Here is a 14,057-nt window from a genome sequence, read left to right as displayed (position 1 = left end):
CAATATACATAAAATTGTAATAAATTAACACAAAATTATTGGTTTTGCAAAAAACTTTTGTGATAATTATTACATAAAGAACCAATAATCTCAATAATAAAAAGTTTTTAGAAATTAAAGCAATTAATTATACTTTTAATCAAAAATTTAAAAACCACGATTTAAATAAATCACTATAATCCCTTTGGAAATGTTATGATTGACGTAATATGTGTCCAGCTGGAATTGTCATAATTTTACAATGATACAAATCAACGTTATTAATGATTTTTTTCATTTTTGCAAACTCAGCGCACAATTAAAATCCTTTTTACTTTTTATTTTTTTTTGTCTATTTTAAATGCTTTGTGCGTATGTTCATAGACTGCTCGAAGCACTCCTGTCGTAGAACCAAAATGAATAAGCAAAGTTGGCGCTAACTGCGTGTTTCTGCTGTTTGGCGCAGCATCCCGGGAATAGTATATAGCTGCGTGTAAAATGTAAATAATTTAATTTACACGAGTCGCACACCGTTGCGCCCAGGCGCTGTTGGTGCGTCTGTGACTGCGCGACGTGTTGGTTGTTGGATATCCGACAATCGCATCGAAGCGAGTACGACATGCGAGATAACGAGCTGAAGTTTAGGAACACTTTAGAAAACTGGAGCAAATTGCATTGTACTTATGCCTCTAGACGCTCCGAAAGAGGAAAACTTTGTTTTGCATTATAAGATGAAACGAAGCCGTGTAATTGGTTTTACTATTAACAGCCTTCGTTCACTGTTAAGAAGTTAATTCGCGAATTAATTGTTTTTATTATATTCGTATTATATGAGTATTATTCTTCTGGATGTGTTCCAATTAAAAAAATAATCATCTTTAATTTTCTAAGATGGTATAGAGGCGTTGGTAGCTTTAAAAACTTGCCGAACGCGCAGAGAAAACAATTTTTAATTAATTAACGTGAATAATTAGCGCACAGCCGCAGAGGGAGCGTTTACAATGTGTACAATATGCGCCCGGGCTATTTATATTAATGATCGAACAAACGCCCACGCTCCCCGAGCACGCTTCGCATTCACTCCTCATTCAACAAGAGGACGGAAAATTAATGGAAAATATTTGTTTAATGACTTTTTGCCCTTCGAAAAAACCGCCAAGAAGCATTACCTAAAATTACTTATTAGTTCTTAACAAGGTGTGTTGTTTCCATAGCGCTACAGATGATTTTTTGGCGTTTTGTGTGTGTGTGGATAATGGAAATGTTCATCATTTTCGCAACTTGATGCCTTGTTGCTGTGCGTGCGCCGTTGCCGTATTCTGAAGTGCGCACAGCATGTGAGCATCACGTTTATGGAAAGGAAGAGAAGTACGTAAAGTGAAGAGCGCAATATTGCACTCTGGACTTTCCACGTCGAGCGGGCGTGAATGTGTTTGATGGCGGCGCCCGATGGTGGATGACGAAGGATAAGGGTAGGTACAGCGCATCGGCGGCCCGATAGCACGCCGCTATCGCTAATAGAGATATATTTCTGACACACACGGCCCTTCCAATGCGGTGCGCCGGCTATAATTAAGTCGGAAAGTTGCTTTTCGTGCACTGCTTGCTACCAAAAGAGGAGTTTATGCTTTCAATCAAAACCATCCACTTCGGCCGGAAGTCTTCGCACGTGGCGTGCAAACACAAAATGTAACTAATGAAAACCTTGATTGGAAATGATGTTTGTTCGCGGAAATACACCAAGAAGATGTGAATTTTTTAAAATCTTTTAAGATTTTGCATTTTGCGCGAAAACTAAAAGTAGTAAATTTTGAAAAAGAAAAAAATAAGAGCACACACACGTATTGCAACTGATTTATGTCTAGGATCACGAGATAATCCCGCTCGTCTTTTAGCTGTGTCGTTTTTTTCTTCAGCTTGCTATCTTGCATCTAGTATATCTCGACGTGACGTGTAGGAATCGACGCGACGATTGTTTTTTAATGCACGTACACGACGATAAATTACATTAATTGCACGCCCGACCGCCGACTGCCGTCGAACGCAATCCTATTTGCAATAAAGACAATAGAAAACCAAGCGCGGAGACACGCTTTGGCGATGGCATAAAAGAAGAAAAATCGTTCTAAAAAATCGTCCGGAGAGGAAATGAACGACTACAGGTCAGCACGTTTACAACGAGTGTTATCTCTGCACGCAAACAAAAGCTGATAATTCATAGGTTATATTCATTATAATATAATCAATCTACAAAAAAAAAATGAATTTTTTTTTTCATTTATATTGTTGGATAATAGATTATTTCTAAAATATATTAAGTAGCTTTCAGTTCCGGTCGTTGCCATCAAAAAGAGCAAAAAGATCGCCCTATTTTGAGCTCAAAAGTCGTTTGACGCTGAGCATTTTCTAATTAATATAATTAATAACGAGATAGCCGCCTTACTGTAACACAAAACGCAAAAAATCTTAAAGGATATGGAAGCAAGCTAAAGCAAAATTTGCCAGGCAAAAAACTGCGCCGGATTTCCTAATTACTTCAATTATTACGGCGACAAATATTTAAAAGGATTTTCGCCTTCATCAAAACGATGAACAACCTAACTCACTCAGTTTTTTCCCTGCCGGAAGTTAACAAAATTCCAAAATTCACAAAGAATATTTATTTTCATAAAATAAGAGAGATGAAAAGATAAAGGTATCATTAATGTAACACGTTCTCATAAAGTATCCGTCACACAAAGTAACGCTCTAAAATCAACGAAGAATTTTACGCTTTGTGCGCGAGAAAAAACCGAAAGAAAATTGAAATATTAAAAATTAAGAACCTAGGTCTTACTCTCTTCGTGGTAAGTATACACAAGAAGACGAGTAACTACGGAGTGAATAAAATGAGCGTGTGTAACATGGCAAGAAAAAAAAGTTGCAAAAAGTTCTTAAAGTTGTACGAAAAGTTTAAAAAATTGAAAAGTTTTACTCAACAAAAAGCACTATCAGGCTGGAAAGTGTAGCGAGTGCGCGGACAAAGAACACAAACTCGCAAAAAATGAAGAATAATGAAGGTAATAAAACGCAAAGAAATTAAGAGTAAAGTGCTGTTACTAGCAGCGTCTTAGTTTTTCAATTTTTGTTCAGTTTTATCTATTAACATTGCTTTCGTACACATGAAACATTATTCAACATAAAATATCAACCATTTTGTTTGAATTTTTATTATTTTTAGGTTATGACAACTTTGATAATTCTAATTCTAATCTCCCCGCAACCTAATCACCATTGATATCAGTTATATCTTTATTTTATTCTTCAATTTCTTTTATTTTGTTTGGAAAGATACGCTACTTAACGCAGTCAAATTTAAATGGTCCTCTCCCACCAAAGATCCTTGACGTTTCAACACCAACACTGCAAGCAGGAAAAGATATAAAAACGACTGAAGAAACCGTTTGAGGATCGTTACTGCCAACGGGTGGAAGCTTAAACGTGCTCTTCACTCCCACGTATTTCGGTTGGAGATTTTCCGAGAATGAAAAGGACTTGGAAGGACTTAATTCTTTTTTTATTCTCCGGTCTTCTATTAAAACCCTTTATAAAGAAAGAAACACAAATATTGACAAAAGAGTTTCGGCTAAAAATAAATAAACAACATTAAAACTTTGGCCTCCTTTCCGCCAGAATTTCAACGAAGAAAGATATAAGCAGCAATCAATTTTAATTAGCCTTTGAACTTTTTTCCATATTAATCGCCCATGCTGATAAACATTGCTGATTAGAAGCGTTGAAGAGAAACTGCGTAAACGTAAAGCAATAAGGTCTGATATTGAGAGTTGTTGATTAAGCCACGGGATATGAAAAGTAGAACAAGAAAATTAAATTTAAAAAAATATCTGTTTTTGAAAGGATAACGTATTCAATCTTTGGTTATGTTAAGAGTAAATAAATAAAAAGTTGTATAGTTGGTTGCATAGTTAATTAATAAACTTATCTTGAAAAGTGTTGTTCATGAAAATAAAATTATATATGTAAGCGAGTGAAGAAATCTCAAAAGTATTTTTGAAGTAGTTGTTAAAATTATTACTTCCTTTCTAAAGAAAACTACCACTTTTGTTCTAGCATTGTTTTTAGCAAATTTATGTAAAGTACTTTGCCAACTCGGCGAAAATCTCGGCGAATCCTCATGCAGGTGCCGGCGGCAGTCGTTGGTAGCAGGCCCCAACTACATCTGGCATACATTTCAGCTGTATGCATTATGTACCTATATATAAATATTAAATCTCCGCACTAATTAACTTACTACATACACGTTTTGTTGTCTAACTGCCAGAGAGTAACATAAAAGCATGTACAGTATGTCCTAAATGTTTCTTAGTGTAGTCACTTAAACATAACCTACAAAACTTGTTAAAATTTATGTCGTTTTAGCGCAAAAACGATAAAAATGTTTTAAAATGTTTTTTTTTAATGGTAGGATTTTAGTTATAACACCCAGTATGTTGAAATGTTGAAGCATACTTTACTATAGTCTGAAAATTAGTATTATGTTTGCTAACAAGTTTAAACTTGGATTTCTGACGTTGTTGTACAAGCGATGTGTGCATGCTACATGCAGAAGGTTAATTGTCTAAATTGCAAAACTGTTGATCAAATTTCCGAAAATTACACATTTCAAGGTTCTTGCTATCAAGTTTTAAACGCCGTTAATTTTTTCTTGGCGGGGTTGCGGTCTATGCAACCCTCACATTGAAGTTGTAACCTCAAAGGACTAGTCGAAAGCTTTGGACCACAAATATGAAGACGAACGCTTGGTAGCAACCAGGGAATATCGTCCATTCAGTGCGTTTCGCTCTTCTCGCATACACAATCTATACGCATGAGTCACCAACGCTCAAAGTTTGCTCTCCCAGCTTCGGCGTCCTTCATCTACTCCTCGTCCATGGCGGTTTCACGCATTCTCATTTAATCAAGAACGTCTCCGTCACCAGTCCTCGGCGGCTTCATGGATTGTCGGTCGCTTGCTTTGCCTACTAAATTATTCACATATTTATATTCAATGCCGGCGTGATTTCTCTGGACAATTTCGCCAAACGTTTCGCAGATTTTCAGCGCAAAATGCTGTTTCGTTGCGGCGATTGATAAATGTGCGCACATAGGACACAACCACAGTAAGAATAAAAACAAATACACTTGCTTTCAGTGCATGCTGCTATTTTCCTCCGATTTACCAATTTTCCTTCACATTTTGTGGACCGTTTGTTGTGTGTCGATCAGGATTGGCCAAACGGGCACAGCTCGATCAATGTGGATGGAAAACAGAATTGAAAACGTGTTGATTTGTTTCTTTTCATTTTTTTTTGAAAAAACAAAAATTTTGAAATTTTTGCATTTTTCATCAAGTAAATGTTGATTGCAATGAATAGTTATATAAATGATAATTAGTGCGTGCCGCCGCAATGCGACGACAATTAAAATTTTAATTAAAAGTCAACAAATCTTATCGTCTCGTCCTCGGACGATAGTCTTATCTGTAATAAGCGTCAGCATGGTAAGCACGAAGTCGGGTCAAGTCTATTCCTTACCCATAGTACCAGTATATCATAGTTAAAGGTTATTTGAAGAAGCCGGGAACCTATTTGAATATATTCCAATTATTTCCGTTTACAACTATTTTTTTCCGCTCTGTATTTTAATTATGCGTCATGTTTTCGCCATGTTTGCGAATATTAAGACCTACAAAACTCCACAGCAACCAAATTATCTTCGGGCGTTACTCAAACCGGAAAGCGAGCAATAGATAGGAAAGTACGTGCGAGCGGCCTGTGCCGCCCCTTGTAAACGATAATCATCAGTTTGGTGAATTATTACTTTGCACGCTGCTTGTATATCTTTCTACCATCATTTCTAAATTGAACCCATACACATACATTACCTCCATCTGTATGCGGGCATTCATAGTTCGCGATTTGCACAAGCACCGAAAATATGAGTTACGACATTTGGTGTAAGGATGAATTCATATCTTTCTCTGTATTATCAGTACGTTACGCTAATATTGTATTCGCCTGTACCTGGAATATAGGACTAATCTATAATATAAGAATGAATCGCAAAATTTGTTAGTAAGCGCATAGCTCAACAACGCGTCGACCAATTTGGCCAATTCTTTTTTAATGTTCTCTAAAGTCTTGGGATTGTTTTTACGGCGAGAAAAATTCGAATAATTGCCGGGAAAACCCGAAAAACAGCCTATTTCTATAGGATAAACTTTGGCATTGAGATTCAATCATAGTTATAGTTAAATAGTTGAATCCTAGATGGCGCTGAAGTGCTTTATTGGTAATTCTTTATATAATTCATTTTTTATTTAAATAAAATTGCGAATATTTTTGATAGAATTGACACATACTATGGCTAGAACAAGAAAGTGAAAACAAATTATATTTTTATTAAACACTACCAGGACGAAGTCGCGGGCAAAAGCTAGTTTATTTTAAAAATATGTTACCGACATTACTGATATTAATATTCAAATATTAGTCGATTTAGTCTATCAATTATGTAGCTAAAATTATGCATTAATCTTAATTGGCTATTAATTAAAATAACATTGACATAGCACTAAATATTATTGATCAACTCTGCTCTTTCAGCATGAACGCCGTAAAGTTGAAAACCGTATTGAAAACGTATTTGATATCCGTGTATTTCCCGGCGCTTTCACAAACATATTCTAATATTCCGTCCACATTCGCCGCGGATACAATGCGGGGTGAGGCAACTGACAAAACTAATTAAGTGAACTTTGTACCCTTTTGCGACCACCTCTTCCGTTTTCGGTGGTTACATGCATCGAGCATTGGGCGATGTTTCAATGCTTCGCGCACGTATTGCCACAGTCGACCCCTTCTTTTAACCCTTTGCGAGCTTCTATTGTGCGAATGCCATCGTTTTATCATTTGCGCGCTTTTGTGCATTCGCCATCATACTCATGCCCTACTCTCGGCTGGAGGTCGTTGGAATATGTAATGAAAAGAACCTAGATGGTGGTGTGTTTGAAGTTGGTATAATTTGTGCAAATATGAGAGTTTTCCTACATATTTAATGAATATTACTGGCAATTTTTAAGTGCCACACAAAAGCCACTTTAAAAAATTCAACTTTTACCTTTAATGCGCCAGTTCTTCCATGGTTTTGAGGCTCAAAAAGTGGTAAGCACGGACAGCCAAACCCGTGACTAAAATACTTTAGTCACGAATTTTACACATTTCAACGTGAAAACAAAGTGAAAATTGAAAAATAGCGTAAGCATCACGTGGCTAAACGTTTTATACACTCGATTGATTAATCGTTGCTAAGCTCGCTCTTAATGAATCTCGTGACTAAAACTCACGTTTATCCACTTGATACTTAATATACTATTTATTTTTCTAATTTAAAGATTGTCTGTTTTTATTTGCATTTAAGGTTATTTTATTAAAATAAAACTAATTAGAGCTAAAATAATATGTGTATTCTGCAAAACCATTATTACCCTAGAGGTAATTAGTGTAAAGTACGACCAAGCGAAATAGACATCTTGTCCGAGTGCGCTCGTCTGCTACGTACACAAACAGCACCATAAATTTGCCAATAGCATTTGCGCACTCACGCTCACGACGCGGAACATTCAACGTTCAAGCAAGGAAAGTGGGGCGAGAATGCCACGCAACCGGACGAAACGGTGTGAAGTGGAAATTTGTGCTTCCTGAATTGCAGGTTTGCCCAACAACAACAAAATTTACGGTTAAATGGTTTAAATTTCGATCTGTGGGCTAAGCATAACTTGTATTCAAATTATGTAATCACTGTCCAATCATTATTAATAATATGTTTGATTTTGAATTTCGTATTTTGTTTGATTTTATTTTGTCCGGCAGTGTAATGATGTCGTAACATATATTTATTGAAAACAGAAGCACCGACATTGTGGCAATAAATACGTAGTATGTGTAGCTCACTCAAACGCCAGCAAGATTCACGCCCCGTTTTCCGTTTAGCCGGAAATGAGTGATTAATACTCACGCGGAAGCATCGGGCGGCGTATACTCGTACGCACGTCGCGTCACATCCATGTTTTACTCAGCGAAACCGACGTAGGCGCGTGTATGTGTCGACGTGAAGGCGCCTGGCACCTATATCTGCACGTTGGGGTAATAGGAGTGTGATATATATGTGCCAATGGTAGGTAGTCCGCCAGCAATACACCATCATATACTTTGCACACACGCGCGGCAGGCAGGCTGCGTTCGAATGGAAATTGTAAGTAATGTTCGTATATTAGCAATGCTCGCCAGGTTGGCAGTAGTCCACCAACCCTACACCAGTAGCTGTGGGGCGGGCAGACAGTAGGTGATGTTTCCATCGTTAATTCTCACTTAGTTTGATTAGTGAAGTGTTGAGCGTTTAGCACGCGCCCTCGCTCGCCACCGGAAATCAATGCCACGATTATTCTTTTGCTTCCGTCTAGCGGACACGAATATGTTGGAACTCGTTAGTGTTATGATCAAATGAAATATTAAATTACCTGTGAACGTTTAAACTTTTTTTCTTTAAATTTTTAATTTTAAATTAATTAAAACTATAAACATATGCGTATTATAACTAAGAAATTCTCTAGTGTTCATAGTAATAATATTGACCACGCAAATAACGCCTCTATTGGTAGATTAGAGACCGGAAACTCACCAACAGGAAGCTCAATGGCACTTACAAGCCTAAGCACGACCAAAATTGCACTCTAAGCTCACATAACCAAACTTAACCTAACCTAAGTACATAACCTAAATAAAATTGTTCATACACATATTATTACATAACGTAATGTTTGATAACCAAATTATCTCGTTTTATTATTCTTGTAATTATTCCTTATTTTTTTCTAAACTGTTTATCTTTCTGTGGTAGCGGTGACCCAGCAACACACAAGATTTATTCAACCCACAACACAAATATAACAAAAACAAAGTTTATATGATTACATGGAGGAAACGTTCGCGTAGATTAAAATAAGGTAATGTAAAAAAACAAGAGCAAAAAAATGTGGAGAAAAAGTTTCAGAATCGAACGGAAAATTACCTCGGGGGTCGCGTGACTAGTGTGTTATTAGCAAGGTTGACGAATCAACGATTTACTAGCGATACGAAGCCAACATACCAAGGGCATTGGAAATTCAATGGAACACATAACCTAACGAAGTATAATCTAGGCCTGAAAATGTGCGAAAAATATATTTGCATTATTCTACATTTCACACATTTTATTTTTACGCGTTCGTATCAATATTTCCCTGTGCGGATAAATAAATAGAACTATTGCTGTGATAATAGTTAAACTAAATTACAAAGTAACGGTGTTGATTAATTGTTGACTATAAAATTATTTTAGGTTATTTAGCTTCTTTAAAAACATAGTTTTTAGAGAAATATTCTTCTAAAATTGGAATCCAACCAAAATTCGAAATATGGTTGAGCTAAGCCAAAACACAATTGAAGCTTATATTTTTTCATGTCCGTTTGTGTCGACTTTAGACGACTTACTTTTTGCTTCACGCTTCTTCTTCGCGTTGTTTCGTTAGTTTCTTATTTTTGATGTGACAAAATGAAATTGTCAAAATAAGCCTCACAAACGCAGCGAACATGTGAGATTGGTATGTTTTCTCAAATACAATGTCGGTTCAACAGCAGACAATAAGCAACAGACGTGTACAATAAAAACAGCTTCACGTCATATTAGAAAGGAATAAATATATAAAAAATATATAAAAACACACGCCAAGCTTAAGATGACCTACAATAAAATGAATTTTCAGGGATTAACTACCTTTTGATAAATAAACCATCGTAAAGAAATCTTTTTATAAATTTTATATCCATTTGTTTCATTATTCTTAGAGGTAGAATAATAAATATGTAAATTATTTGCATATATATTAACATTTATTATTTGCACCGTGTTTACACATATTCATATGTTGTTGATATAAGTTTAACACAATTGCGAAGTTACTAATTTCTATTTAATGTTCGTGTTTTGTCTTGTACCTTGTTTGTGTTTTAGATTTCCTGCTGTTTTTGTAATAAACAATTTTCAATACACTTGCGGTACACCACTTTGCTTATACAAATAATCCTGGTGCTTCTCATCAGACAATATATGAACATATTTCCAAGCAACCTGGTTTGAAAAGAAAACTTTTCTCGTTTGTTCATGCTTCCAAACTACATATATCTATATAGTAACAATAGATAGTCGTTACGTGTTGTATTTGCTAATATAGCATGTTATACCTTGTTTACTACATCCAGTAAATGTCAATTACGATAATTACGTAATTACAAACGAAAATAACAATTATTTTATTATTTAAATCCATAAAACATGCAAAAAAGTGATTTAATCTATAATTTTGATATAAAATCTTTTATCGTGATTATTAATTTATTAAAATATACCAATTTATTCAAATTATTGTTTGTTAACTCTTATATTTTCAATTTTTATCTGATTTGAAAATTTTCTTAAGGTTTTACTGGAAGATGACACATAATGACCAATAAACTGCACAAAGCAAACATTTGATGACCTGGAAACTTATCAGGCGACATGTTATTCAACTCTCTACTAAACAATCAACAAAACAAGCCAGTAGGTAAATACATCAATCTTGGAAAGAATAAATGCAAAATTTAAAGCATAGTAGAGCATGAAACCTATATAACTGGCGGTTGGCCAATAACCTCATTATTCCATAGTTCCTAGGATATGCCGCGTTCTTTCTTATTTGTACACCAAGAATGAATTCTTTCTACTCTGCATCGACTAAGCATATATAATCAAGGATAACCACCGTTATTTATCGTCAATTTCTAATTTGTCAACAATTTCACATTGTATTTCAATTCCGGCAACATGTAATAAATTATTTGTATGCAGATTAAAAAAAAAGTAATAAATATGAAAAACAAATGAAAAAGAAAAAAGATTTAGAGCATGCCAATGAAAATTTTGCTCTTTTTTCTTCACACTGTACCAATAGGTCGTAAAACATTTTAGCGCTCACCTTTCCGGTCGGTTGAAAATTTGCTGATTACAAGTTAATCAGATTAACAGCGATTTTTTTAGGCAGCTCCAGTCCAGCCAGAACGCAATGTGTATTCCCCGAAAAAAGTTCAAATCCGACACGCAATTCAACTTTAATTTGTAATTTCGCACAAATCACACTTTTTGAAGATACTAGCCTCACAAAATGTTATCCAGTCGATAATATTTTTAAAATTCAATTTAATTCACTCGGTAAATTTGATGAAACACACAAGTTTATCAATGCGTTTATCAGAAGTCACATAACTATTATGTTATCGCACAAATTATCCTTTATCGTCCCGCGCACTAAACTCCGCTTTGTCAATTATCCTTTATTCTCCTTTGCGACTTTGCCTATTTGGATTAACTTTGATTTTAATGGATGTAAACTTCACTGGGTGTCGCTTTGAGCGGCGGGGGTCGGCGGTGGGCGGATGCGCCTTATCGCAGATTGTGATGGTTACTTCCTAGTAAATTGAAAATTTGCAACAATCAATTTGATTTATCGCAGTGCAAATGGAAGGGTAGCCGCGGCTGATTTATGCGATTGATGCGCCCACCCACGCGGGCTCTGAGGTTCGCGCGCACTTGTCGCGAAAATTCGAGCCCCGGTGCGGTGGCGAGCGTATTGGTGAACACACGCTTTACACGGTACGCACTCGAGCACGGCACGAACGTTATTGACGGCAGCGCCGCCCGCCGACCGCCGCCGCCGACAACATCCCCACTTCTTGAGCCAGCACAAACACGGCCAGTATGGAGGATTGGTGGAACCGCCGGGCTCGAGGCTTTGCTTTGCCTGCCACGCATCACAGCGACATCTATTTGTCATCGCAAATAGTTTAAATGAATTTTTCATTCTATGCGCGTTATTTTAATAAAAAAATTTATTTAATACAAAGAATGTATTGCGTTTTTATTTATATTTATTATAAAATATTTTAGAGGTTAATTTACCGGGCAGTAAAAGGAAATTTGCACTTTCAATTTTCATCTACAATTTTCGCAATTTGGTGCGTTATTGTATACGTAATTTTGAAAATTATGCTTTGACTCCCAATGACGACGCAGCTTTCACACACGCTGTATGGTTTGGATGTGGTAACGGGTGGTAACGAACACATTAAAGGGTTGGGTAATTTAATGTCGTACGCTTAAATATGAATCGCTCCGTTGTGCCGCTTATATAGCAACATTGCTGCAAGGTGTAACCCTTCTTCTTGCACCTTGTTTTCTCGTCATATATCCTTTGTACAGGATAGTATTAATTATATAATTTTTTATTTATCATTAATTTTATTTTTCGTTTAAAAAAATTAAAATTTGATTTTTTAGCTTATATTGTAATATAATTGAAGATATTTTAATTTTCAATACGGTCCTGAACCAAAACAAAATTGGGAATAGCCTCAGGCTCTTCTATATACTTGTGCACAATTGAGTCCTTCGTTTTCGAGTGTAGTTATAGCATGGGTGAGGTGCCGGTCGCTAAACTGTCCCTAATTTACGCACTGAGCCTTCAAACCTTCGCTTCTTATGCGGAGCGTTCGGGGGGCAGCCGGGAGCGGCTTCGATACATTATATATTGCAACACATTAGAATTCTATTATGAGAAGCGGGTGGCAGGCGTGAGGCGCTAACTGCCGCACCCAATTTGGTTGCATTACCCGCCGGGTGCGCCACCCCCGCAGACACAACTTGGAGAAACTGGCAACTCGAAAACTCGCTACCAACTAAGTTGACTAATATCGCTATAACCTGAGTCGTGCGATACCTTCGCAGCCAACGGAGAGAAATGCATGCTCAGCCTGCAGACGAGTGAGAGCCCACTCAAGTTGCTTGCAAGAAAGATGAAGGAAGTGAGGTGGGACAAGGGAGGTGTCTTCGTTATACGCACCCTTCGTTCATTAAGCCATCAACGTAAATAATACTAATTACTATAATCCGTTGCTACCCAAGAATTGAGTTGGAAAATAAGAGAACCAAGATAATATAACATTCAGTCATTACTATACCTAAATTATCCTTTATACTGAGTGATTAAAATATATAAAACTTTTATTTTACATTTTATACAATAAAATCAATTTTTTCTTTTTGTTTTTTACTCTTTTATTCATAAAAATTACAACCGAATATTGTTTGGACGGTATTAAAATTTGATTCCTTTTGTTTGGGTTATTTTTATTTTTTGTTTATTCTTCTAAAGCTTTCGGTTACTTTGTGGATGACTCAAACTGAAGACGAAGTTTGTGCAAAGTGAAAAGTTTCCACCGACGGTCTCTTCACATTGCTACGCCGCGAATGGACTTCGCCAATATAATATAATAATGTCAAAGAGCATAAAGTACGTAAAGACGTATTGTGAACATATTGCAAAGTTTACATAGCGGGCCAAGACCGCAGACCCAGCCGAGAAAGAAATCAATAAATTAAAACCGCCGCTATTCAAAAGCTTGCCCAAAATACAAACAATAAAAAGCACAAATTACATTCGAGAGACGAAAAAAGCTTCAGCAAATTTGTTGGATACATTAACTTGCAACAAAACGTGCCAAACGCAAACATTAAATCGGCGCACACTGTTAATATAGCAACCGATGAAAAACGAATCGATTGTAAACGAATTACGTGTGCTCACACATGAAGCAAAAAATTATCGCACGTGAACGAGTAAGAGAGTGAAAAATTGCGTGAAAATTTGTTTGTATCATTTTATATTTTGAGCGTCTCAAAAGAATGTGAAAAGTTCAGATAACAAGCGGACGAGCGTCGTTATTCGTCATAAATCTTATTAAGTTTTTTGGGGACCTGCGTTTTTTTTCGACTTATCATTTTTCAACGTTGATGAAAGTAGAAAAAGAAATGCGTGTATTGTTTTGCGGTTTTTTGTACGATAAGAAACTTGTTCAACATTTGTTAATATTGGCAAGAACAAGACATTCGAAAAGATGTTGCCGAAC

At 36.1% G+C, this 14,057-nt stretch overlaps 1 protein-coding gene across 3 annotated transcripts in view; it reads right to left on the bottom strand.

Moving 5' to 3' along the window:
• Positions 1–11,757, bottom strand: part of LOC135801912 (neurotrimin-like) — a 133,187-nt gene extending 121,430 nt beyond the window's left edge. For all 3 annotated transcript variants that reach the window (XM_065315439.1, XM_065315438.1, XM_065315436.1), the window contains exon 1: positions 11,072–11,757. The gene's annotated coding sequence lies outside the window, so the exon portion shown is untranslated. The remainder of the gene's footprint in view (positions 1–11,071) is intronic.
• Between the last annotated feature and the right edge of the window lie 2,300 nt (positions 11,758–14,057).

The sequence above is a fragment of the Atheta coriaria genome, unplaced genomic scaffold (genome assembly GCF_025399875.1).
Source record: "Atheta coriaria isolate IRGN ID8LTWV9N9 unplaced genomic scaffold, Caltech_Dcor_3.1 hic_scaffold_13_pilon, whole genome shotgun sequence".
NCBI classification, from domain to species: Eukaryota; Metazoa; Arthropoda; class Insecta; order Coleoptera; family Staphylinidae; genus Dalotia; species Dalotia coriaria.
This window is presented reverse-complemented; position numbering and strand designations above follow the sequence as displayed.